The sequence below is a fragment of the Mus caroli genome, unplaced genomic scaffold, assembly GCF_978045245.1.
Source record: "Mus caroli unplaced genomic scaffold, Mus_caroli_1 scaffold_3, whole genome shotgun sequence".
NCBI classification, from domain to species: domain Eukaryota; kingdom Metazoa; phylum Chordata; class Mammalia; order Rodentia; family Muridae; genus Mus; species Mus caroli.
Genome location: NW_028227258.1, coordinates 149,482,513 through 149,509,884, shown reverse-complemented (window position 1 = coordinate 149,509,884; position 27,372 = coordinate 149,482,513).

The window sequence follows — 27,372 nt, the reverse complement described above, 5'->3', positions numbered from 1 at the left end:
TGCATTTATCCTTTCAAGTTTAGTGTGGTGTTCAAAATAAATTTATAAGGTGTTTGTTGTGGGAGGAAGCATGAAAAAATCATTTTGGGTAAATGATGTTTGCAAATGTTTTTATTATTGTGTGATTTAGTTGCCAAAAAAATGATAAAAGGGAGCCATCTGTAACAAGCTACCACTCTTGCACATTTAAATTATAAACTAAAAAATTACAGCTGATTGGGGCACAGAAGGAAATTTAGCCTAATATAACTCATACAAAAATAGAGAGAGAGCTTGATTTCTGTTAATATTTCTTATATAGAGTCTGTCAAGAATGAGGTTAAAAATGTACACAGCTTTGAGAGAAAAGAGGAATTTTCTGCTTTCTTTTTATGTGTAACAGAGGAACTCTGAAGACATTCATATTTTTGGAACCCACAGGGCTCTTACTGTGCTAAAATATTCCAATGTTGAGTCTGTATTTAGAATAGGAATCAAGTGCCATTATTTGAGGTACTTTATTACAAAATGCATTCACTGCATCAAAAGTTGTCATTAAATTAAAGACAAAGCAGTGTTGTTTAAAGACAATCATAAATCACAATATAAAATAGATTATGCATAAGCTCCCTTTGACATTATTTTCTGTTGTTTCCACAAGTCTGTCCTATGTACAGTGTGTGCCAGTTACTGCATTTTGCATGCTCTATTTGGATTAGTAAAATATGATTATGAAAATATTTCTGTATTTGATCATAGTTGTTCATTTAGAAGAACCATCTGAGAAACTTCACTCATTCCATTTCTGTACTCCAGATCTTTGATCCTGTAACTTCAAAAAAAAAAAAAAATCCTACCTTTTCATGAACCGTGAGAAATTGTTTCAAACAAATAGAATAGCTTGAAAAGAGAAATGCTTGGTGTTTAAATTTAGTTTGTGGAATAAATATTTCCAAGCATTTCAGTTCCATGCAACTATTTTGAAGAGTGACATGCTCCAGTCTTGATGTACAATCAGCAGTCACTGATGACGGCTGTGATTGGCAGCATCTGCTTTCTTTTTTTCTGTGTCTACATCAACAGCTATTAGTGATAGAGCAATGTTTCTTCGTTTGTATGTTTGTTTAGTTGTTCACTCCTCCACATTTGAAATGACTGAACATTCAAGAGTTAAGACAGCATAACACTGTGAGTCATTTTATGATGAAAAAAATCAAGTAATTCTACCTAGACACATTTATTTTGTTCCACTACTCCTACAGAAAACAATTTATCTGAGAACACAGTAGTCTGGGAATTTTATTTTTCTTTAGGGGTTCCGGTCAATGCACAAGAAGAAACAATTTACTAAGTTGTACCTCTGGCCGTTGTAATTCACCTCACATACGTGCACATTTTGCTTTGGGAAGGTAGTTACTCATGGTCAGATCAAATCTATCCCATTCTATTTTATGCTGACAACACTAACTTATACGAGAATAATAATTACAGCACATGGTCCACCTTTCATTTGTAGGAATTCTTCAATCCTTTAAATTCTGTTTGCTTTTTAGCAACATCATTGTTGATTTTTCTCAACATAATACTCTCACTCTAACTTAAACAATATGACATAACATTTTTTTAAAAATACTAAAGGATGTACGTGTTCTCTACATTTTAAATAACTGATTCCACAGGAGTCATTGTTACATTGTTTTTAACATACAATAATATTGCCTGTTGTTTAGTGTATAGTTAATCAAGTAATAGTTCATATTTTAATATGTGTCAGCACATTTTTAAACACACACACACACAAACACACACACACCACCACCACCACCACCACCACCACCACCACCACCACCACCACCAGACTTCTCAGGAACACAAAAAGGCCAGTATTCACCTAACTCTGCCAGGAAATTAAGGTAATACATGCCAGTGATATGGCTCAGCTGGTCAAAGAGTTTGTCACCAAACCAGATGATGATTTGGAATCCCAAAGACTCACATGGTTCAAGAGGAGAACTAATGCAAGCTGACCTCTAACCTGCACACCTGTGCTGTGGCTTGCCAATACAGAAAGATCAAAAGGAACGTAGGGAAATGGAAGTAAGAGAGGGAGGAAAAGAGAGGGGATTGGAAGGGAGGGGAGGGGAGAGGAGGAAGACAGACATGAAGAAAGCACAGATGAATGAATTATGGTAATGAAACATTATGCCATCCAAGATTGTATTGTCACTACATAAAAGAGTCTAGGCTAAAATCTCCTATTATTCTTTTTTTTAAATTTCATAAATGAGTATCATATTTATATCTTTTCCTATCCTTTCCACTCCTCTTACAATCCACTCCAACTCCTATGCCCCCAACCCCTCAAATTTATATCCTTTTTTTTACTTCCTTTTATTGAATTCACACATTTATATGCATGCGTGCACTCACACACACACATACACACACACACACACATTTCATTTCGTGTTACTCATATGCATATGTGCTTGGAGCTGTCCAGTTGAAATCTAGTGACCTCATTGGGGTTTCTATTCCTAGAAAAGTCTGGTTCACCCTTTCTTGGCAACCACTAATTACTTGTAGCTCTTAATTTAGATGTGAGGCCTTGAGAGACCTGTGGCATCCATATTAGCACATTGACTGGCATCAGCCCTCGTTTACACCTTTGTATTGTTGAAGATTGAGGGTATATGTTTCCTATGGTAAATAGAAGAATTTCTTATTTTTATTCCCATGCTAGCTAATTACATTGAACTATACCTTGATATATTTTACTTGATCCACACTAAGTATTCAACGAAAGTTAACAATGAAAGGAACATATGTTCAGTATATTTCTCAAACTTACTCAAATTATAGAGTCAGTCACCTATATTACCAGAGAGGAGAAATGTTTCTTGTCATTATTGTGCTGACACAGTTTGTGTAATTAGCTGGTAATGCATACTTTCCAAACAGCAAGTGATCCTGGCTCTGAGCCCCTTCTGGGTAAACTACACACCATTGAGCTTTCCAAGCCCACCTGCTAAGAATGATGCTCATTCCTGATCAGTGTTCCAGTCCGTGATATTGAAATTTTCCACTTGCATGCCCCCTTCCACAAAACCATTGTGTACTAGTGTTCTGATGTATTATTGTAACCACGAATTACCAGATACTGTGTTACACTGAATTGCACCATTTCTTGGAAGCCTAAGTGAAAGTAGAAAGCAAAGACTGTAAATGACAATTGCCTTATCTTTCAAACGTTAATTACTATTATTATTACCTAAATTAGACAAGTGGAACTTGATCAGACATTTTCCTCCTTTCCTTTTATTTTTCGTTGTTTGCCCTCATTTTGAATTCATATAATGTTCTGAACTATGCTGCTTAAATGGTTTTCTGATACCTTAAAGATCAAATTCAATCCTCTCAGTGTGGCATGCAGAACCTTCCTAATCTGCCTGGTGATTAGTTCTTCAGCCTGACCATTTGGCAGGCTCCCTTCACACCTGTGCTCCAGGCACATGCAACGACTCCCTGTAACTTGGCAAAACTCTGCCTCTCTTGCTTCAGTGGCTTTACACCTTCTGCCCAGCAAATTTCTCTTCAGCTCAATGACTTGATAAATCCTACTCTTTTTCCCAAGGCATGTTTGCATAGTGACTCCTTCCACATATTCTCTACCTGGTCCAAACTTGGTAAGATGAACACATAAATGCAGATGTAGTTGTAGCTACAGAGACTGGAAATGTGTCATGGACAGATTTCTGCTGGACTTGGAAACCTAACTTAAAATTCAAACTCACTAACTTTGGAGATGCTTTTAAGCACATTTTTAAAAAAAACACTATGCAAACCCTTCATCTACAATGCTGTCAGCCTACAAAGTATGTTAGAGCAATGGTGGCACAAAGCCTGCAGAAATAACCAACCAATGTCTGACTGGACTTAAGTTCTGTTCCACAAGATGGAACCAATACTCAACACCTCTTGGATGACCAAGATCCAGGGTCTGAAAATCTCCATGACCTAGGGAAAATCCAAATGCTACTTGTATAAAAATGTGATAAAGTGACTCCTAATGTTCTTCCATACTGATAGATCAGTGCCTTGCTCATTCATCACCAGAGAAGCAGCATATTGCAAAAAAAAAAAAAAAAGAAATATTCACTATAGGACTTTATGCAGAGAACCAAAAACCATGGAGCATTCAGTCCTTAAAGTGATGCCTTCATCAAGTCCCTCCCAACAAAGTTCAGGGAAATTCCATGAAAGAGGAGACAGAAAGAGTATAAAAGTCATAGGACATCGAAGACACCAAGAAAACAAGTCCCTCTAAATCGATATGAGCCAAGTTGCTATGAACTCACAGAGAAAAGGATCATACACAAGGCTTGCTCAAGTTTGTTGCTGATTCTCTGGGGCATCACTTCCAGTTGTTTTGTTTTGTTTTGTTTTGTTTTGTTTTGTTTTGTTTTGTTTTGTTTTGTTTTGGTTTGGTTTGGTTTGGTTTGGTTTGGTTTGGTTTGGTTTGGTTTGGTTTGGTTTGGTTTGGTTTGGTTTTTAAAGACAGGGTATCTCTGTGTAGCCCTGGCTGTTATGGAACTCCCTCTGTAGACCAGGTTGGCCTTGAACTCAGAAATACGCCTGCCTCTGCTCCCCAAGTGCTGTGATTAAATGCGTGTGCCACCACTGCCTGGCAGTTCAGTGTTTTTATCAGATTCTAGAATGTGTTAAACATGGGTCTCTGATTCTTTTGTCTCTCTTGGGCTGTTTTTCTTCTGTTGGTTTGTCTTCTATAACTTTGATTTTTGTTTTATCTTATTATATTTATTAAAATCCTGAATACTTATTCATGTAGTGTTTAATAATATTCAATTATTAAATATCTTCAGTGCTAAATGCTCCCAGTTCTGTTTCTCCATCCTTTGCACATTTCATGTTTGTTTACACTGAGCATTACGTTTTGTGCCACATCAAATGATTACTCAACACCAAAGGGTCAGCCTTGACAACATTTCTCTTTAACAATGGTAATAAGAAATGGCCTGAAGTATATAAATTTCGATTGTCTATCTGAAAGATCACAGGAGGCACTGAAAAAATATTTCTAAGGTCTTACTAAATGATTTACAACACTACTTTGAGTGAGCTTCTTTACCCCACTATGGAGGAACAACAATATGAACTAACCAGTAACCCCAGAGCTCCCTTTGGACTAATCCACCAACCAAAAAGAACACATGGTGGGACTCATGACTCTAGCTTCATATGTAGCAATATTTTATTTATGTTTGATTCACTTTAATTTCTTGATTTCAGTTAAAAATTATTCTATTTACAACATTTTTCCATGAAAATCTTGCCATAGGTAATCAGCTAAAATTTGGAGATTTTTACTGATTATATACCTCTCAAATCAGTTTCTTAAGGAATTTTAAAATATTTATATCAAGAGATTTTTTTAAATATTTTTATTACATCTTTTCCTCAATTACATTTCCAATGATATCCCGAAAGTCCCCCATATCCCCCCCACCACTTCCCTACTCACCCATTCCCAGTTTTTTTTTTGGCCCTGGTGCTCCCCGGTACTGGGGCATGTAAAGTTTACATGTACAATGGGCCTCTCTTTCCAGTGATGGGTTGGAAGTCGATTTTATTCGATATCAGAATGGCTACTCCAGCTTGTTTCTTCAGACCATTTGCTTGGAAAATTGTGTTCCAGCCTTTCACTCTGAGGTAGTGTCTGTCTTTTTCCCTGAGATAGATTTCCTGTAAGCAGCAGAATGTTGGGTCCTGTTTGTGTAGCCAGTCTGTTAGTCTATGTCTTTTTATTGGGGAATTGAGTCCATTGATATTAAGAGATATTAAGGAAAAGTAATTGTTGCTTCCTATTAGTTTTGTTGTTAGAGTTGGCATTCTGTTCTTGTGGCAGTCTTCTTTTACGTTCGTAGAGGGATTACTTTCTTGCTTTTTCTAGGGCGTGATTTCCGTCCTTGTATTTTTTTTTTTTCTTTTTTTTCTGTTATTATCCTTTGAAGGGCTGGATTCGTGGAAAGATAATGTGTGAATTTGGTTTTGTCGTGGAATACTTTGATTTCTCCATCTATGGTAATTGAGAGTTTGGCCGGGTATAGTAGTCTGGGCTGGCATTTGTGCTCTCTTAGTGTCTGTATAACATCTGTCCAGGCTCTTCTGGCTTTCATAGTCTCTGGTGAAAAGTCTGGTGTAATTCTGATAGGCCTGCCTTTATATGTTACTTGACCTTTCTCCCTTACTGCTTTTAATATTCTATCTTTATTTAGTGCATTTGTTGTTCTGATTATTATGTGTCAGGAGGAATTTCTTTTCTGGTCCAGTCTATTTGGAGTTCTGTAGGCTTCTTGTATGATCATGGGCATCTCTTTCTTTAGGATTGGGAAGTTTTCTTCTATTCTTTTGTTGAAGATATTTGCTGGCCCTTTAAGTTGAAAATCTTCATTCTCATCAACTCCTATTACCCGTAGGTTTGGTCTTCTCATTGTGTCCTGTATTTCCTGGATGTTTTGAGTTATGATCCTTTTGCATTTTGTATTTTCTTCGATTGTTGTGCCTATTTTCTCTATGGAATCTTCTGCACCTGAGATTCTCTCTTCCATCTCTTGTATTGTGTTGCTGATGCTCGTATCTATGGTTCCAGATTTCTTTCCTAGGGTTTCTATCTCCAGCGTTGGCTCACTTTGGGTTTTCTTTATTGTGTCTACTTCCCTTTTTAGATCTAGTATGGTTTTGTTCATTTCCATCACCTGTTTGGATGTGTTTTCCTGTTTTTCTTTAAGGACTTCTACCTGTTTGGTTGTGTTTTCCTGTTTTTCTTTAAGGACCTGTAACTCTTTAGCAATGCTCTTCTTATTTCTTTAAGTGAGTTATGAAAGTCCTTCTTGATGTCCTCTACCATCATCATGAGATATGCTTTTAAATCTGGGTCTAGATTTTCGGTTGTGTTGGGGTGCCCAGGACTAGGTGGGGTGGGAGTGCTGCGTTCTGATGATGGTGAGTGGTCTTGATTTCTGTTAGTAGGATACTTATGTTTGCCTTTTGCCATCTGGTAATCTCTGAAGCTAGCTGTTATCTCTGGTTAGAGCTTGTTCCTCAGGTGACTCTGTTAGCCTCTATCAGCAGACCTCGGAGGCTGGCTCTCTCCTTAGTTTCAGTGGTCAGAGTATTCTCTGCATGCAAGCTCTATTCTTGCAGGGAAGGTGCCCAGATATCTGGTGTTCGAACCTGCCTCCTAGCAGAAGTTGTGTTCCACTTACCAGAAGTCTTAGGATCTTGTGGGGAATCCTGTGTGGCTCCTTGTGGGTGTCCGGAGACTCCTCTGGCAAGGCACCCCCGGTGCTCGAGTGGACCAGAAGGGACTTGTGCCCCAGCTCAGGCCGGGTTGCCTCCTTCCCTAGTTAATGCAGTCTCAGGTTCCGCGCAATTGGATTGGAGCAGACACTGTGTTCCACTCACCAGAGGTCTTAGGATCCCATGGGGAATCTTCTGCGGGTCCTTGCGGGTGTCCGGAGACTCCTCTGGCAAGGCACCCACGGTGCTCGAGTGGACCGGAAGGAAGAGATTTTATTATATTTCAACCATTCAAGTGTATTATGACCACAAGTCTATGTTTCACCTCTACAACCATTTGCTCATTGTCTGCACACACTTTGCAAGCACCTCAAGTTTCCTTCACATTTCACTACTGGAAGTATCAGGTGCTTTTTACTCTTTTCTGCTGTATTTTCTATGCCACCACTATTCTGATTTTGCATTTACTATGTCAACACTCAGTTACAAAATTCATTTTCAAATGTTTTTCACCTTATAGCACACTTTTAGATCTAAAACTTTGTATCTTCTGTCCATGAGTACTTACCTCACAACTCTATGGGTTATTCAATGGCAACCAACAGTTGTCTAGTTAGATATAATGTACAATCAACAAGATTTTCATCATGTCTGGTACTGGAAATCTGGCCAGATTTCAGAGACTTGTGAGTTCATGGCCCATATAGAAGAATTTATTAGCATCACTTTTCTAGACCAGCATAATTTTCTTTCTCACTACGTTCTAAGACCTATCTTATACCCACAGATAGTTAACAGTTCTCATCAAAGAATCCTTCCCTTATAGCAAATGAAGATAATCACAGAAAACCACAATTATATACAATACAGAAATTAGCATATTATTAAGAGCCTAGGCCCAGTAGATACATCGATATCATAGCTTCTGAGGCTACATCTCAGAGAATATTATATACAGGTCAGAAGATCAGAACGTCTACTGGGAAAAAGAAATGACTGCAAAACAATACCAGAACAATGGCAATATCAATTGAAATACTAATGTAGAATGAGGGAAATTTTGTGGGGTCCTACCCTAAGACAAAGAAGTACATACAAGTAGTGACTACTAGGAGAACAAGAATTAGGTTCTCCAAGAGATGAGCCCCTTATTAGTTACGCAAGGCAAAGTGGTCAGCCTTGAAGTTATATTCAAATAACCAAAATAGAATGGACGTAACAGGTTGCATTTATGTACATTTGTGCACACACACATGCATGCAAAACATACATTCATATGTATACAATGAATGTATACAATAATAATAATAAATTTAACAATAATAATAACAGAAAAAAAGAAGTTATCTAGTTGAGAATGGGAGAGCATGCATGTGTTTGATGAAAGGTAGTGAGACAGGATGGGGGATGCAAAGGAGGGACAAAAATGATGCAATTCCATTCCATTAGAGCATTTAGAAGTTGTAAATTAACAAATAAAAGATAATTTTGTCATGCTTTAGTCAGACAATTCCCCTGTTCCCTCTGGTGCCTATTGATTTGCATTGGTGGTATTTGAGTGGTTGGATATGTATTTCTGTTCACTAAGTCACAATGGCTGTAAGATTGAGTTCAGCTGAATGTGACAAGGAGGAAATCAAAGTGGCTACAGTTTTGAATGCTATCTGAGAATATTTTTCTAAGCAATATGGCTCTGATTAGACTGTGCATATATAGTATCTTAGGCAGAAGCTTCAAGTGCTCTGTTAGCTGTCATTGTCTATATAAAATAGCACTCTTCTACTAACTAATGACCAAAATGATCTGAAACATGACACCAAACATGAAAGGGGCAACAGATTTCACCTCTCAGTGGCGATTTTAACAAAAGAATGATGGTAAGTTTTAGAAATTCACAATTATTTTGTTAATAATTATTTTACTTTCAAAATCAATCATTTCCAATCCTGCAAAATAGTACTTAAAAGGCTCTACTTATATATGTTTAAAAATTTATATACAATTATCAAGGCTAAATTTAACAAGTTACAGTGTTGTCAATTTCACCAATTAATTACAATTACAGTGTAATACCTTTATATTTTATTAATGCCAAGGATTTTATTTTATAAAGACGCCTACTTTTATTTTTCATCACCAGTAATATCTTTCAAACCATTACAGTGGATATGGAAATGAGTTTAAAATAAAGCATATACAAGAAAATTACTTTGTAGTATCCTTTAAAAAGTTTAACATGTATCAAATAGTCAGCATTATAAATACAATGATGGCATATTGAGAATTAGGCTTCATGATACTTACCTACTGTAAAATATACTTTCATAGCATAAAATAAGTCTTCACATTGTTATTTTTCAATCACATTGTATTATGAGCAAAATGAATATTATATTCAAGTTGCCTTTTTAATATAATCTACACTTCTCCCCTTTTCTACAATATCTTTTTATTTATTGCTCCCTTGATAATAAGTAAACATTTTTCTGATATCTTAATTAAGAGGTATCATATGAAGATTTATACTTCCCATAGTTGTCTAGAGCCCTTAGTAGCTATTTAGGAATTAAGTAACACATTTTTATATTTATTATTGTTTCTATACAACTCTGGAAATATAAACATAATTTGGAGATAAATTATCTTTTTAAGTGCACAAGTCAACAGCTACCACAAGAGTAAATATTTTTAATTAATGTTAAATGCATTAATATGTGGAACTTTGATGTATTAATGGTATAAAAGACACATGCTGAGCAATAAAACTATTAACAAATTTTGGTAATAATTTTTTGACATAAAAATCTTTCAATGAGTCAGTCTCAGACAGCAAATTCGATTGAAATTTTGAAATAGCAATTGGGGAAATTTTTCAATTTGACATCACTACACACACTATTTTTAAGTGTATTATACGTTGTCTGTAATGAAAGTTTACCTTCTAAAACACAGCATGATAAAAATGTACGGTTTTAAGTGCTTACAGTCATACATATGAATTCAAGTTTTTCCACATCCAATTAATAGTTCTTAGCTTAGGTGCTTCTTTCTGTTAAAGTTGACATCTAAATTAACTACTTTATTAAATATGTTAAGATGTTACAGCCAGGCAGTGGTGGTGTACACCTTTAATCTCAGCACTTGGGAGGCAGAGGCAGGCAGATTTCTGAGTTCTAGTCCAGCCTGGTCTACAGAGGGAGTTTCCAGAAAGCCAGGGCTACACAGAAATACCCTGTCTTGAAAATTAAAAAAAAAAAAAAAAACCTCTTTAGTACAGCTTGAGGTTGTGAATGGTGATTCCATCAGAGGTTCTTTTATTGTTGAGAACAGTTTTTGCTATTCTAGGTTTTTTGTTATTGCAGATGAATTTGCAAATTGCCCTTTCTAACTATATGAAGAATTGAGTTGTAATTTGATGGGGATTTCATTGAATCTGTAGATTGCTTTTGGAAAGATAGTCACTTTTTAAAATATTAATCCTGTCAATCAATGAACATGGGAGATCATTCCATGCTCTGAGCTCTTCTCAGATTTCTTTACACACCCTACATCCCATAAAGGGCTAATATCCAATATATACACAGAACTCAAGAAATTAGATTCCAGAAAACCAAATAACCCTATTAAAAATGGGGTACAGAGCTAAACAAAGAATTCTCAACTAAGGAATACTGAATGGCTGAGAAGCAGCTAAAAAATGTTCAACATCCTTAATCATCAGGGAAATGTAAATCAAAACAACCCTGAGATTTCACTTCACACAAGTCAGAATGGCTAAGATCAGAAATTCAGGTGACATCAGATACTGGCAAGGATGTGGAGAAAGAGGAACACTCCTCCATTGTTGGTAGGGTTGCAAGCTGGTACAACTCTGGAAATCAGTTTGGTGGTTCCACAGAAATTAGGACATAATTCTACCTGAAGATCAAGTAATACAATTCCTGGGTATATACCCAGAAGATGCTACAACTTGTAATAAGGACACATGCTACACTATATTCATAGCATCCTTATTTATAATAGCCAGAAGCTGGAAAGAACCCATATGTCACTCAACAAAAGAATGGATACAGAAAATGGGGTACATTAACACAATGAGTACTACTCACTTATTAAAAACAATGAATTCGTGAAATTCTTAGACAAATGGATGAATCTGGAGGAAATCATCCTAAGTGAGGTAACCTAATCACAAAAGAACACACATGAAATGCACTCACTGATAAGTTCATATTAGCCCAGAAGCTCAGAATACCCAAGATACAATTGCAAAACACATGAAACTCAAGAAGAAGGAAGATAAAAGTGTGGACACTTCAACCCTTCTTAGACAGGGGAAAAATACCCATGGAAGGAGTTACAGAGACAAAGTTTGGAGCAGAGACTGAAGCCATGACCATCCAGAAACTGCCCCACCTGGAGATCCATCCCATAATCAACCACCAAACCCACACATTATTGCAGATGCCAACAAGAGCTTGCTGACAGCAGCCAGGTATAGCTGTCTGCTGAGAGGCTCTGCCAGTGCCTGACAAATACAGAAGTGGATGCTCACAGTCATCTATTAGATGGAGTACAGGGTCCCCAATGAAGGAGCTAGAGAAAGTACCCAAGGAGCTAATGGGGTTTGCAGTCCCATAGGAGGAACAACAATATGAACTCCCCAGTAACCCCAGAGCTCCCTGGGAGTAAACCACCAATCAAATAAAACACATGAAGAGACTCATGGCTCTAGCTACATATGTAGCTGAGGATGGACTAGTTGGCCATCAGTGGGAGTAGAGGTCCTTGGTCCTGTGAAGGTTCTATTTTCCAAATTGGTGAATGCCTGGGCCAGGAAGTGGGAGTGGTTGGGTTTGGGAGCAGGGGGAGGGGAGCAGATAGGGGATATTTGAAGGGGAAACTAGGAAAGGCGATAACATTTGAAATGTAAATAAAAAAATATCTAACGAAAAATTTAAGAAAAGAAAAGAAAAGAAAAAAATCAATATAAACCATGAATTTAGCTTAATACACTTAACATATATGTGTAAAATATGCCAACATATGTCAGCAATATTTATCTACATCATGAACATGGTGTGTGGTTTTCTGGTGGCATTGAAAGTACAATTCTTGTGGAGAAATCTGAGCAAGGATAACTTGCTAACTCCATCAGAGCTTGTCTCTAGTGATATTGTATTCCTTACATTATCTTCATCCATGAGATGAAGGAGATACAAGGAGTGGTATCTATAAACACGTTGCAGTGTCACAGAAACTCCTTAAATTCTGTGAAATCAAAACAAACTTGAACTTAGTATGTATTTCCTGATTTTTCTGTGCTTTAGTTTTTAAGCATTACTTACAAAGATTAAATAATTTAACAAACCTGAATTAAAAGTGGAAATAGTAATATTATTTTGGACTCATAGTTTTATAGTTTTCTTGTCAATTATAAATTAAATAAGTAAAATAATTTTTAAGAATTGAGCAGGTGGACTCCTGAAAATCAAATAAATGGGTTTCAGAGCTAAACAAAGAATTCTCACCTGAGGAATACTGAATGGTGAATAAGCACCTGAAAAAATGTTCAACATCCTTAATCATCAGGGAAATGCAACTCAAAACAACCCTGAGATTCCACCTCACACCAGTCAGAATGGCTAAGATCAAAAATTCAGGTGACAGCCGATGCTGGGGAGGATGTGGAGAAAGAGGAACACTCCTCCATTGTTGGTGGGATTGCAAGCTTGTACAACCACTCTGGAAATCAGTCTGGCAGTTCCTCAGAAAACTGAACATAGTACTACTGGAGGATCCTGCAATACCTCTCCTGGGCATATATCTAGAAGATGTTCCAACCGGTAAGAAGGACACATGCTCCACTATGTTAATAGCAGCCTTATTTATAATAGCCAGAAGCTGGAAAGAACCCTGATGCCCCTCAACAGAGGAATGTATACAGAAAATGTGGAACATTTGCACAATGGAATACTACTCAGCTATTAAAAAGAATGAATTTATAAAATTCCTAGGCAAATGGAGGATCTGAAGGGTATCATCCTGAGTGAGGTAACCCAATCACAAAAGAACTCACATGTTATGTACTCACTGATAAGTGGATATTAGCTCAGAAATTTAGAATACCCAAGACAATTTGCAAAACACATGAAACTCAAGATGAACAAAGACCAAAGTGTGGACACTTTGCCCCTTCTTAGAATTGGGAACAAAACACCCACAGAAGGAGTTACAAAGTTTGGAGCTTAGATGAAAGGATTGAGCATCTAGAGAGTGCCGCACCCGGGGATCCATACCATAATCAGCCTCCAAAAGCTGACACCATTGCATACACTAGCAAGATTTTGCTGAAAGGACCCAGATATAGCTGTCTCTTGTGAGACTATGCCAGGACCTTACAAACACAGAAGTGGATGCTCACAGTCAGCTATTGGATGGATCACAGGGCCCGCAATGGAGGAGCTTGAGAAAGTACCCAAGGAGCTAAAGGGATCTGCAACCCTATAGGTGGAACAACAATATGAACTAACCAGTACCCCCCAGAGCTCGTGTGTCTAGCTGCATATATATCAGAAGATGGCCTAGTCGGAAAGAGAGGCCCCTTGGTCTTGCAAACTTTATATGCCCCAGTAAAGGGGAACGCCAGGGCCTAGAATTGGGAGAGGGTGGGTAGGGGAGTGGGGGGGGGTGTGGGGGACTTTTGGGATAGCATTTGAAATGTAAATGAAGAAAATACCTAATAAAAAATAAATTAAAAAAAAAAAAGAAAGCTAAACCAATGGCTAAACTTGATCAAATTTTTAACTAATATTTTCCCTGAAAAGAGTTCTATATTCATACAGATGGTTTTTACTTTCATTGAGTATAAGTTGTCATTCATATTACATTAGATATATTTTAGAATAAAGAAGATATTTGTCCATATGTCTAGCAGATCAAGCCCACATACCTACACTGGCCACAGACATTACAATCTGGTCTATCAATATAAACCCATCTAGGAAAATGAATTTCCCCTAAGTGCATCAGGTGACAGTATGATATATCCTAGTCATAGTTTCCTTGGAAACACTTTATTATCTATTGTAAGCAATTTTCATATATGGTCTTGTCATTAGCTTAGTATTCTGTTATAGGAAACATTCATTAACTTCAATACATATATCTATACTTAGAAAAATGTGGAATCCAATAAACCCCTATTTAAAGTTTATTTATCTGATTTTGGGGTTATAATTACCATATTTCTACCTTAAAACCCTCCCACAAATCCCTCTACCTTCTCCTTCCAACTCTTGTTATTTAACTCAATTTAATGCTATTAATTGTTATTATGTATATGCCTATAAATATATGACTATGTATACGTATGTATGCCCATATGTATATGCATATATAAATACATTCCCAAGTATGAGCTGTTCAGTATTCTTATTTGTATTCATTTTTATTTTTAGAAAATATTTTAAGTATAGAAATCAATAAAGGTTTCTGTCCTACTTTCTGGACCTTGACCTCTCAGTGTCTAATTCCAGAAGTCTCTTGAAACAGCTACTACAGCTCTGATTTCTAAGCCATTGGCTTCTCAGGAGACATGGAGAATTTTGGCCCATGTTCATTTCACCAATTTCAAACTCGTGAGGCTTTTATTCCTCTAGCTGTCTACCTCCAATCCCCACTAAAAGGCTTTATGTTTTTATTTGGTTTCACCTTAATACACCATCTTCATATTTTTTTGAAGGTTATCAGAAACTCATTCTCCACTTTTGCCATCTTACTTGTCTCACCACTGTCATGGAATTTATATTCATCTCTGTGTTCCTCTTTAATATAAAACTGTTTTAAAATTATGCAACCAGAGACAATTTTGTGGGAATGTCCAAAGTTTTATCTAATTCATGAGAAGCAGTTGTGATTGCAAAGATGTAATTATTATTTGGGCATTCTTCAAATTATTTTTCTGTAAAATGTTATTATAATTGACTCGTGCAACTATGTAAGGCAGTGTCTGTCATTTACTACCATCTCAGAAGCCTTCATTCTCTCTCCATCCTAATTCTCATGCAGTTAAAGGCATTCTTTTAAGTCCCCAGTTTCCTATATTTGGTTTTTAAACATTTAAATGTATTTATTTTTGTTTTTATGTTTAGGATTGATTTGCTTAAATGTATGTAAATTTACCCCTGCCTGTGAGGATTCCCTGAATTTTGAGTTATAATCAATGCAAAGCACCAGGTGGGTTCTGGAAGTCAAACCCATGCTCTCACCAAGAGGAGCCTATTCTCTCAGACTACTCGTCTCTTTTCCTTGAACTGTAATCCTTTTTTATATGAATTAGCTCAAAGTCTGACTGTAAGATAGAAGGGTCTTTGAGATGGAACAGGAAAGACATCCACACACTCTGGTAGTTTCTGTTCCTCCAAACAGTAGAGTATGGTCACGCAAATCAACCATCTACTAGGAGGCTGGCCCTATGTGCACAACAGAAATATGGCATTAACACAAACGTATAAGTGTTTGTTTACGCCCCTCCTCCCTTCCATCTTCTGTATCATCTTCTTACAACTCCCTATTTTCGTTTCATATCATTCTTTTACCCTTCTAGCTTTGAAATACCTCCGTCTATTTTTTCAAATTTGATATAATTCACCTTTTTCTGATTGAATAAAACTCTGAGTCCATGCCTCATTTTCTTTATCCATTAACCCACAGACGGGTACTAGGGTTGATCACATGACCTGGATTCCTTGTGCAGTGCTGTGACAATGTGGATATGCATCTTGGGAGTAAATCGGCTTTGATTTGTTTATCAGTGTACCCATAATTAGTATAGGCAGATCATACAAAATTTCTCCGTGTAATCTTTTTATTTACCTTAATATTGGCTGAACTAATTGACCTTCCAATCACCCTTAACAGGGACTCTTTTCTCCTCGTCTCCTTCCCAGCACTTACAGCCGTCTGTTTTCTTGCCAATAGTCAACCTGGCACAGATGAAATCTAATCTGTATAAGACTTTGCTTTGTGTTTTCTCAATAACTGAGGATATCCGATATTTTCTCATATGTACTGGCATTTGTTCTCATTTGTTTAGAAAATATCTGTTTTTTTCTACTATCTGTTCACTAACTTAACTATCTTTTTTTTATTGTTTAGATTTTGAAATGCTTTACACATTCTTGATATTAAATTCTTGTTTGGAGAACATTGGACAGTCATTTCTCTCTGACCCTCCAGGCTGTCTTTCACCATGTACATTTCTTTTTGCTGTTTCTGCTGTTGCTGTTGTCTCGCCATCATTTCTAGAATTGCCGGGAGGACCTTTTTTTACAGTGGGTATCTGCTAGTTCACTGAGATGTGCTCTTAGCGCATTTCCTCTGTAGTAGGAATATTACATACTTTAGAATATTAGAATGTCCTAAGAACCTTTATCTTCTACTTACACAGACATATAATTGTTTGTATGTTCCCTTGATTCTAGGTTTGTTTCTTGCAGAGGTTTGAAAAGAATGCTCTCCAGTCTTTTGTCTCTAGCACTATAATTTAGCTATCTTGTAATTTGCTTTCTCTTTACCTCTCCCATCTCATTGCCATGCTGAATCACTACTGACAGTGCTTCCATCAGCAAGGCCATACTGTAAAGCTCACTTTGTCTGGGACTCACTGACTTAGATGCTGGTAGAAGAAATTTTTACATGTGGAGAAATGGTAGCTCTGAATATCCAATTACTATCTTCAAAGCTGAACTTGAAAACATAAAACAGAACCATCTAATATGACATCATCTGTGGTTTCAGTTGAATTCTTCTGGCAAAGGAACTGTGTTCATGATCTCAACATAGAAATCTTGATATTGGCTCCAAATAGGCAATCTTTCTCTCTGTGTAAGTCTGTTTCTCACATATGCAGAAGGACTCCACATAAACATGGGTCAGAGGTATAGATAATGTATGGTATGCTTCTCTGTGTGATTTCTGTGTGTTCATGTCAGTTTGGAGTATGTTCATGCATTCTTCAAATATATTTATTAGATTATACATAAAGGAAGGCATGTTCATATACCTTGGAGATCCATGGGTACTTCTTCCCTGGCAAATAGTAGAACATTTAAAATTGCTATTTAAACTCTCTTCTCCAGTATCTCATTAAAGTAACTATGGGTATTATTAATGTGATGTTATTTGATTCAATATGGCTCATTCTTCTAAATTTTGTTTGATTCTGTATTAAGATGAAGTGGAAATTAAGCAATAGGTTAGAGGAAAAATGTTAACTGTTAATTAGCTATATTAATGTTGAAAGCAAAAGTTTGATTTTTCATCATCCTGACTCCTATGTTTTTATCTGGAAATCAAAACTTACTGCAGTTCAAATGTATGCTAGAAATATTTGAGTAAAAAGTCATAACCTTTTCTGACCACAATTAACATTTTTTTCTGTAACAATCAAACACTCAAAATTATTTTATGGATTGCAGATTCCAAGGCTAGAAAGACAGATCGCTTTAAAAAAATTATTTATATTTTGAGTACACTGTAGCTGTCTTTGGACATACACAAGAAGGGGGCATCAGATTCCATTACAGATGGTTGTGAGCTACCATATCAAAGCTGGGAATTAAACTCAGGACCTTGGGAAGAGCAGTCAATGCTCTTAACTGCTGAGTCATCTCTCCAGCCCCAACAGATCACTTGATAATATGCTTGTATAGGGGAACACCAGGGCCAAAAAGTGGGAGTGGGTGGGTAGGGGACTGGGGGGGAGGGTATGGGGGACTTTTGGGATAACATTGGGAATGTAAATGAGGAAAATATCTAATAAAAATATTTAAAAAAAACCATAAGGAACTGAGATTGTATTTCGATCATAGATGCAAGCTAGATGTGGCTTCCTGTTACATAACCTTAGCACTGAGTGAAGGGATGAGGCTGAAAACAGGCAAATCCTTAGAACTCTTTAGCCAGCAAGTTTGTCCAAAACTACAAGTTTGAGATTAATTTATAGGCTCCAACTCAAAAAGAAAAATGTGTTGAGGAAATTATACTGATTTTAACCTCTGGCTGTCATATGTGCCAAGAAGACTGAGTGAAGGCACCCTTACAAAGATGTAACACACACACACACACACACACACACACACACACACACACACACACACGCACAAACACACACACACATTTTATAAGCTTAAGCTTAATTCCCCCTTATTTATTGACAAAAAAATGTTGCCTGAACTCAAAATCAGGGATCTGCTTTTGTTTGGCAACTACTGCCCCACAAGATCTACCTCAAATCCCTTGGATTAGTGGTTTGTATAGCATTCTAATAAATAATTTACATTCATTTATGCAAAGGCTAAAGAAGTGTAGATAAATGTTGGAGAACTGACTTTACCCTGTGATTATATAGGGTCATTGTTCCTTTCTAACCATAACACTTTAACAGCATATACCAAAAAGTGACACACCTTCTGAGACAGCACTTTATATAGGGATGAGTGAGATGAGAATATTGCCCCTGGAAAGCTGGTTCACTGTACACAGGCTTCAATCTTCCTGTATTCATTGGGCAGAGCACACTCCTATAAATATGTTCAAAGATAAGAATTTAAAGAAAGACTACACTACTACAAAGGATCCTGTGCCTCATTGTCACTTGGTTTCTAAAGCTGAAGGCACAACCCAGGACTGATAAATTTTTGGGTGCAGATGCCCAGTGAAACATAGTTGTAGGCTTTTGGAAGAGAGCATGTCACCACCAATCAAAGAAAACACATGGTTGGACTCCTGTCTCTAACTGCATATGTAACAGTGGATGGCCTAATTGGTCATCAACAGGAAGAGAGGCCCTTGATCTTGTGAAGATTCTATGCCCCAGTATAGGGAATGCCAGGGCTAGGAAGTGGGAGTGGATGGGTTGGGGAGCAGGGAGAGGGGGGAGGGGATAGGAGATTTTTGGAGAGAAAATTAGGAAAGGGACAAACATCTGAAATGTAAATAAAGAAAATATCTAATAAAAATTATATTTTGTGCTGGAAAAAAAAAGAAAGAAAAGAAAAGAACATGTCATGTGCTACACATCTCACATGAAGTGGGACGTTTTGAGGGCCATACTGAGTCAAGGAAGCAGAAATAGAGCTGTATATATTTTACACATTAGGGTAAGGTGTCAAATTGTTAGGATGGACAGAAACAATGCCTACATACATATTTTAATCAATTCCTATTTACATTTTATCTCAGAAAAATCACTAGTTAATACTGAAAATTGGGTGTAAGAAAAGGTATTAGGGTACAATTAAACCCAAGGAAACTCAGAGTAAAGAACTTTCCTGTAAAGAGCGCCACATACTGCCAATTTCAAATCCCATTCTTGTCAATTCTTATGTCCAGTATACCACTGATTTAATTCTGATAATGAGATTAAATTTTTCTGGAACTTACAATTAGCAAAATTTTGTCATGTAGAACTCGGTGTTATTTGTCTTCTCCCCCAGAGAACAGAGACCCATATTTAGAATGAGTGATTTCCTCATTTTAATTGCCAACTAATATCTCATATTTATCTGTCATTATCTTAATGTATCCATCAAAATAACTATTTGAAATATCAGCTTCAACTAGAATAAGAGAACATAAGTATTTTTAAATCCAGAAAAAGATACATATGTCTCTTCTGTTTATTCCCAAAGTATATTATAGACCAAATTATAGACTTGCCTAGTATTTATTAATGCAGAAAGAGCATTGTTATTATCTGCTTTTATGTTTTGCCCTCCTAAAACTTTCTATACCATTCCTCCTCCCCCTGCTCACCAACCCACCCACTCCCACTTCCCTGTCCTGTTATTCCCTATCCTGGGGCATTGAGCATTTTCAGGGCCAAGGGCTTCTCCTCCCATTGGCATCCAGCAAGGCCATCCTCTGCTACATATGCAGCAGGAAGCATGGGTCCCTCTATGTGTACACTTTGGTTGGTGGTTTAGTCCCTGGGAGCTCTTGGGGTACTGGTTGGTTCATATTGTTGTTCCTTCTATGAAGCTGCAAGCTCCTTCAGCTCCTTCTGTCCTTTCTCTAGCTCCTTCATTGGGTACTTTGTGCTCAGTTCAATGGTTGGCTGAGAGCATCAACCTCTGTATTTGTCAGACACTGGCAGAGCCTCTCAGGAGACAGCTATATCAGGCTCCTGCCAGCAAGCACTTGTTTGCATCCACAACAGTGTCTGGGTTTGGTGACTGTATATGGGATGGACCCACAGGTGGGGCAGTCTCTGGATGGTCTTTCCTTCAGTCTCTACTCCACACTTTGTATGTGCTCCCATGGGTATTTTGTTCTTCCTTCTAAGAAGGACTGAAGTAGTTATACTTTGGTCTTCCTCCTTCTTGAGCTTCATTTGTTCTGTGAATTGTATCATGGGTATTCCAAGCTTCTGGGCTGTCAATAGGAAAAAATGGCAACCAACAAATTAGGAAGAGACCTTTACCAACCCTACATCCCATAGAGGGCTAATATCCAATATATACAAAGAACTCAAGAAATTAGACTCCAGAGAACCAAATGACCCTATTAAAAATGGGGTACAGAGCTAAACAAAGAATTCTCAAATTAGGAATACCGAATGGCTGAGAAGCACCTAAAGAAATGTTCAACACCTTTAGTCATCAGGGAAAGGCAAATCAAAACAACCCTGAGACTCCATCTCAAATCAGTCAGAATGACTAAGATAAAAAACCTCAGGTATCAGTAGATGTTGGTGAGGATACGCAGAAAGAGGAACACTCTACCACTGCTGGTGGAATTGAAAGCTGGTACAACCACTCTAGAAATCAGTTTGGTGGCTCCTCAGAAAATTGGATATAGTAATATCAGAAGATCTAGCTATACCACTACTGGGTATATACCCAGAAGATGCTCCAACTTGTAATAAAGACACTTGCTCCACTATGCTCATAGCAGCCTTATTAATAATAGCTGGAAGCTGGAAGAACCCAAATGTCTCTCAACAGAAGGATGGATACAGAAAATGTGATACATTTACACAATGTAATATTACTCAGCTATTAAAAACAATGAATTCATGAAATTCTTAGGCAAATGTATAGAACTAGAAAATATCATCCTGAGTGAGGTAACCCCATCACAAAAGAACACACATGGTATGCACTCAATGCTAAGTCAAACTTTTCATTCTTATGGAGCCAAAACTGTTGTTTTGAAACTGCCAACCATGAAAACACATTCCTGGAATAATAGGCTCCAAAATGAATGGAAAATCGTGGAAGATGCAAGAGTACTGGGATATCTGCCAAGGAGAGCTCCGTACCAGATGAGGAAGAAATCCAAGGAAGAAATAGTGTGTTGTAGTCAACACAGCTGAAATCAGATGGTGGTAGAATGCATGCTTAGACATAATGCAGAATAGAGTTTGCTCCACTGGTCTTGCTTTGGTCCAGTATTTATTCTCTATGCTCACTTTCCTGTTTCTAGAATGGTAATGTATGCCCTGTGCCACTGTATGTTGAAAGTATGTTATTTTGTTTGTTTATTTTGCTTTTATAAGAGATTCCATTTAAGAAAATGGCTTGAGTCTCAAAACAGATTTTGAATTTCTGACTTTTAAACAGTTTTGAGACTTTTTAAGACTATGAGAACTTTAGAAGTTAGACTAAGTGAAGTGGAATGTGGTAGTTTGAATAAGAATGGATCCTAGAGTTTCATACATTTTAATGTTTAGTCACCAGGGAGTGGTACCTTTTGAGAAGTGGTAGGTATGGCCTTCTTGGAGTAGATCTGACCTTATTGGAGGAAGTGGGCTACCAGAGGGTTTTCAAGTTTCCTTTGTGTGTGTGTGTATGTGTGTGCGCGTGCTTTGTTTTGATTTGTTTTGTATTTCGAGGCAGGGTTTCCCTGTGTAGCCCTGGCTGTCCTGAAACTAACTCTATAGACCATAAATCCACCTGCCTCTCCCTTCCAAGTGCTGGGGCTGAAGGTGTGTGCCACCACTGCCCATTTCAAGTTTCAAAAGACCCTGCCAGATACATTACTCCATTGTTTTCATCTCTGTCTCTATCTCTGTCTCAGTCTCTGTTATCTCTGTAGTCTCTGTCTCCTTTGTTGTCATCTCCCTCTCCCTTGTCTCTGTTTCTGTCTTCATTGTCTTCTCCATCTCAATCTCCTCAATCTCTGTCATTGTCGTCATCGTCTCTGTCTCCCAGATAAGAGTGTAGGGTTTTTGTTTTGTTTTTAGTAATCATTACATTCGTTTACATTGTAAATGATATGTATATTTTAAAACATAATTTTGTCGTATTATTTCATCTTTTCTAGATTTCTTTTTTTATAATTTTATAATCTTATTTGTATGGGTGCATTGCCAGCATATGTGTGTGCACTAGTGTGTGTGTGTGTGTGTGTCCTACTTCAGCTATGTCCCCACTTGCCACCATGTTCCCTGCCATGATGATAGTGGACTAAAACTGTAAGTAGGCTCCCCGGACCACTGAACCTATAAAGAAGGATAACCCTTCTTTATATTTCCTGTAGTTGGACACTTTTCTATAAATTTTCTTTTTAATCTCTCTTTTGCCCCCATCCTTGCCTTTCTCTCTTGCTCCCTCATCTCTCCCAGTACTGGTCTTTCTCTGTTTCCTGTATCTGTCTATATATGTGTATATGTTTGTTTATGCCTCCCTCTTTTCTACGATCCTGTGATTATTAGGTAAAGTGCATTGTTTAGTTTTGTCTAGATGATTCTGTAAAAGTAAATTTAGAGATAAATCCAGCAAAGATGGGAAAGGATTAATTATTACAGTGAACTTAAATGCACATATGAAATGTTAAAATATCTAGAAGATATTTGAGACATGTTTGGGCCATCAAAAGCAATACCTACTCTTCAGAGGGTACAACTGACATGCAGCACGCACAGGGAGGCTTCTAGCCACTAGTAACTTCAATTCCAGGGTTCCTGAGTCCTAATGCCCTCTTCTGGCCACAGAGGACACTACACACACTCACACTCACACACACACACACACACACACACACACACTAATGCACAGACATATGCTGGCAATGCACCCATATGCATAAGATTATAAAATTATAAAATAAGAAATCTAGAAAAGATGAAATACCTGGATAAATTCCATATCCGGGGATCCATCCCATAATCAGCCTCCAAACGCTGATACCATTTCATACACTAGCAAGATTTTGCTGAAAGGACCCAGATATAGCTGTCTCTTGTGAGACTATGCCGGGGCCTAGCAAACACAGAAGTGGATGCTCACAGTCAGCTATTGGATGGATCACAGGGCCCCCAATGGAGGAGCTAGAGAAAGTACCCAAGGAGCTAAAGGGATCTGCAACCCTATAGGTGGAACAACAATATGAACTGCCCAGTACCCCCCAGAGCTCATGTCTCTAGCTGCATATGCATCAGAAGATGGCCTAGTAGGCCATCAGTGGAAAGAGAAGCCCATTGGTCATGCAAACTTTATCTGCCTCAGTACAGGGGGACGCCAGGATCAAGAAGTGGGAGTGGGTGGGTATGGGAGTGGGTTGGGGAGCAGGACTTTTGGGATAGCATTGGAAATGTAAATGAAATAAATACCTAATTAAAAAAAATATATAGACACACATGTGTTGGTCTCTCTCTGTGTGTGTGTGTGTGTGTGTGTTTGTGATGGGACAAGTACTCAAGATAATGCACACTCATGGCAGAATAACAGTGAAAGCTATCCATAATATTAATAATATTAGGAGAATAATATTAAACAACATTAAAATTAGATTGAGAAAAATAACAATTATCATATTTGTTTATGTATTGGGTATAACCCAGAATTAAAAAGGAAAGATATAAATAATTGAGAACTGAAGTTTCATTTTGTATTGTTATGTTAAATACTCTGATAGAATTATCTTTGAGGAGTAGAAGTTCATTTTTGGGAAGTGTCTTTGCCAGGGTTTCTATTCCTGCACAAACATCATGACCAAAAAACAATTTGAGGAAGAAAGGGTTTATTCAGCCTACCCTTCCATACTGCTGTACATCACTAAAGGAAGTCAGGACTGGAACTCAAGCAGGTCAGAAAGCAGGAGCTGATGCAGAGGCCATGGAGGGATGTTCTTTACTGGCTTGCTTCCCTGGCTTCCTCAGCCTGCTCTCATAGAACTCAAGACTACCAGCCCAGAGATGGCACCAACCACAAGGGGGCCTCCCACCTTGATCACTAATTGAGAAATGTTCCACAGCTGGGTCTCATGGAGGCATTTCCCCAACTGAAGCTCTTTTCTTTGTGATAATTCCAGCCCCTGTCAAGTTGACACAAAAGTAGCCTGTACAATTGGCCCCTTGTCAACTTGACACACAAACACATCATTAGTTATCCTCAACCCTTAGTTTCTTGATCATCCCCAAGATCTAAGCAACTTTAAAAGTCCCACAGTCTTTACATATTAAAAGTTCAATCTTTTTAAAATGTCTAATATCGTTATAATCCAAAGACTTTTTACAATTAAAAGTCCCTTAACTGTGGAATCCACTAAAATATTTTCTTCCTTAAAGAGGGAAAAATATCAGGGCACAATGACAATCAAAAGCAAAAAAATAAACTCCAACTGTCCAACGTCTGGGATCTAACTCATGATCTTCTGGGCTCCTCCAAGGACACTTCTCCAGCCCTGTTCTTTTTAGCACAAAGATTTTTCTCTAGGCTTCAGATGCCTGCACTCCACTGCTGCTGCTGTTCTTGGTGGTCATTCATGGTCCTGGCATCTCCAAAATACTGCATGACCCCTTCAGTCCAGGACCATCAATTGCAACTGAGACTGCACCTTCACCAATGGCCTTCCATGGCCTCTCACAGTGCCAAACATCAGCTGCTCTGCATGACCCCTTCATTCCTTCAAAACCAGTATCACCTGGGTGACTCTTACACATCCAAGTCCCTCTGCAGCATGAGGTACAACTTTGGCTATCTCTGAAACATAGCCTCTTTGTGCTTTCAGAAAACACTTCCCAGAAGATATCACCTCAATGATGCTGGTATCTTCTTAATCATAGCTAATTTCTTAGCTTCAGTTAACCAGCATCAATAGTCCCAGTAATGCAAAGTTTTCACTTTAGTAGTTCTGGTATCTTGTTAATCACAGCTGATTCTTCAGTGCCAGCTAACCAGAACCACAGAATCTTCACAATCAAAATAGCAATGGCCCCGAAAAGACTCTTTAATCTTCCCTTTGAAATTTCACAAGCCAGGCCTCCATCTTCTGCACTGTTCTCAACATTATTTTCCAAGCTCCTACACAACATCCCACAGAGCTCTTAACACTGACTAAATCTTCTAGCCCAAAGTTCCAAAGTCCTTCCACAGTCCTCCTGAAAACATAGTCAGGTTGTCACAGAAATACCCCACATTTGGTACCAATTTGTCTTAATCAGGATTTCTATTCCTACTCAAACATCATGAGCAAGAAGCGAGTTGGGTGGGTGGGAAGGGTTTATTCGGCTTACACTTCCATACTGCTGTTCATCACTAAAGGAAGTCAGGACTGGAACTCAAGAAGGTCAGAAAGCAGGAACTGATGCAGAGGCCATGGAGGGATGTTCTTTACTGGATTCCTTCTCCTGGCTTCCTCAGCCTGCTGTCTTATAGAACTCAAGACTACCAGCTCAGAAATGGTACCACCCACAAGAGGACTACCCAGGACGCTTTACAGGAGCACCTGGGGGAGCCATCTTGGCTCCCGGATCCCTCTGAGAATAGTCTGTGCAGGTAAGAGCATGGACTACAGAAGCTAACAGCTTCTGTGACAGGCCGAAGCAACACAACTACTGGGACAGGTCCTGTTTTGGGCCTTCATCTTCCACCAGGAGGGAGGTCTGAACACCAGATATCTGTGCACTTTCCCTGTAAGAGGAGAACTTGCCTGCAGAGAGTGCTCTGACCACTGAAACTCAAAGGAGAGAGCTAGTCTCCCAGGTCTGCTGATAGAGGCTAACAGAATCACAAGAGGAACAATCTCTAACCAGAGATAACTACAACAACTAACTCCAGAGATTAACAGATGGCAAAAGATAAACGTAAGAATCTTACTAAAAGAAACCAAGACCACTCACAATCATCAGAACCCAGCACTGCCACCTCGCCCAGTCCAGGGCACCCCAACACACCCAAAGAGCTAGACCAGGATTCAAAAGCATATCTCATGATGATGGTAGAGGACAGCAAGAAGGACATTAATAACTCACTTAAAGATATACAGGAGAACACTGCTAAACAGGTAGAAGACTTCAAAGAGGAGGCACAAAAATCCCTTAAAGAATTGCAGGAAACAAGATCAAACAGGTGATGGAATTTAATAAAACAATCCAAGACCTAAAAAGGGAAGTAGACACAATAAAGAAAACCCAAAGTGAGGCAACACTGGAGATAGAAACACTAGAAAAGAAATCTGGAACCATAGATGCAAGCATCAGCAACACAATACAAGAGATGGAAGAGAGAATCTCGGGTGCAGAAGATTCCATAGAGAACATCAGCACAACAATCAAAGAAAATAGAAAATGCAAAAAGATCCTAACGCAAAACATACAGGAAATCCAGGACACAAGGAGAAGACCAAACCTATGGATAATAGTACTAGATGAGAATGAAGATTTTCAACTCAAAGGACCAGCAAACATCTTCAACAAAATTATAGAAGAAAACTTCCCAAACCTAAAGAAAGAGATGCCCATGAACATACAAGAAGATTGACTTCCAACCCAAAGTCATTAAAAAAGACAGGGAGGGACACTTCATACTCATCAAAGGTAAAATCCTCCAAGAGGAACTATCAATCCTGAATATCTATGTTCCAAATACAAAGGCAGCCACATTCATTAAAGAAACTTTAGTAAATCTCAAAGCACACATTGCACCTCATACAATAATAGTGGGAGACTTCAACACACCACTTTCACCAATGGACAGATCATGGAAACAGAAACTAAACAGGGACACAGAGAAACTAAGAGAAATTATGAATCAAATGGATCTGGCAGATATCTACAGAACATTC